Raw genomic sequence first — 1,746 nt, 5'->3', positions numbered from 1 at the left:
AGGACCTTGTTTCAGTCATGAAACTGAGAGTGGTCTTAGATAGATCAGAGACTATGATTGCTAAGTCAGAGAGGCTCTGCTTAGAATTCTCTGTCTGTTGCTGAGAAGATGATGGAAAAGGCTTGCTATTGCCAAACCTATTTCTTCCACCATTATTATTATTGAAGCCTTGTTGAGGTTGCTGTTGATCCTTCCATGAGAAATTTGGATGATTTCTCCATGAAGGATTATAGGTGTTTCCATAGGATTCTCCCATGTAATTCACCTCTTCCATTGCAGGATTCTCAGGGTTATAAGTTTCTCCTTCAGAGGAGGCTTCTTTAGTACTGCCGGATGCAGCTTGCATTCTAGTCAGATTCTGAGAAATCATATTGACTTGCTGAGTCAATATTTTATTCTGAGCCAATATGGCATTCAGAGTATCAATCTCAAGAACTCCTTTCTTCTGAGTCATCCCATTATTCACAGGATTTCTTTCAGAAGTATACATGAACTGGTTATTTGCAACCATTTCAATGAGTTCCTGGGCTTTTGCAGGTGTTTTCTTCAGATGAAGAGATCCACCAGCAGAGTGATCCAATGACATCTTGGACAATTCAGACAGACCATCATAGAATATACCTAAGACGCTCCATTCTGAAAGCATGTCAGAAGGACACCTTCTGATCAATTGCTTGTATCTTTCCCAAGCTTCATAGAGGGATTCACCATCTTTCTGTCTGAAGGTTTGGACTTCCACTCTAAGCTTGCTCATCCTTTGAGGTGGAAAGAATTTGGCTAAGAAAGCATTGACTAACTTTTCCCAAGAGTTCAAGCTTTCTTTAGGTTGTGAGTCCAACCATATCCTAGCTCTATCTCTTACAGCAAAGGGGAAAAGCAGAAGTCTGTAGACCTCGGAATTAACTCCATTGGTCTTAACAGTGTCACAGATTTGCAAGAATTCAGCTAAGAACTGATGAGGATCTTCCAATGGAAGTCCATGAAACTTGCAATTCTGCTGCATTAGAGAAACTAATTGAGGCTTAAGCTCAAAGTTTATTGCTCCAATTGCAGGAATTGAGATGCTTCTTCCATAGAAGTTGGAAGTTAGTGCAGTAAAGTCACCAAGCACCTTCTTTGCATCTCCACCATTGTTGTTGGGTTCGGCTACCATGTCTGCTTCTTTTTCAAAATTTTCTGTAAGGTCCTCTCCGGAGTATTGTGCTTTAGCTTCTCTTAGCTTCCTCTTCAGAGTCCTTTCAGGTTCAGGATCAGCTTCAACAAGAATGTCCTTATCCTTGTTCCTGCTCATATGAAAAAGAAGAGAACAAAGAGAGAATGGGAATCCTTTATGTCACAGTATAGAGATTCCTTTATGTGAGTATAAAAATAGAAGAATAGAAGAATGAGAAGAGAGAGGAGATGAGTAATTCGAACAGAGTGAAGAGAGAGGGGTTCGAATTATGAGTAGAAGAGAAGTGCTAGTAATTAAATAAAATAAATAGAAAGAGATGAGAGAGAGAATATTCGAAATTTTTTTTAAGTAAAATAAAAGAAAAATATTTTTATTTTTATTTTAATTATTTAGTTAGTGTTCAAAAATATTAAAAGAAATAAAATAAAATTATAATTTAATTCCAGTTCTGGTGCCAGTTTCGGTGTTTTATGCCAGAAAAGGGTCTCTGGCTGGCGTTTAAATGCCAGTTTGGGCCATCAAATCTCGGCCAAAGTATGGACTATTATACATTGCTGGAAAGCCCAAGATGT

The 1,746-nt window shown here is 38.2% G+C and overlaps 1 non-coding gene across 1 annotated transcript; it reads left to right on the top strand.

Moving 5' to 3' along the window:
• Window positions 1-640: 640 nt before the first annotated feature.
• LOC112745248 (small nucleolar RNA R71) lies at window positions 641-748 on the top strand. The gene has a single exon (XR_003173185.1). It is a non-coding gene; the product is annotated as a small nucleolar RNA R71 (small nucleolar RNA).
• Window positions 749-1,746: the final 998 nt, after the last annotated feature.

The sequence above is a fragment of the Arachis hypogaea genome, chromosome 14 (genome assembly GCF_003086295.3).
Source record: "Arachis hypogaea cultivar Tifrunner chromosome 14, arahy.Tifrunner.gnm2.J5K5, whole genome shotgun sequence".
In the NCBI taxonomy this organism is placed as follows: domain Eukaryota; kingdom Viridiplantae; phylum Streptophyta; class Magnoliopsida; order Fabales; family Fabaceae; genus Arachis; species Arachis hypogaea.
Note: the sequence above shows the minus strand (reverse complement) of the source record. Positions and strands in the feature narration are given on the sequence as shown.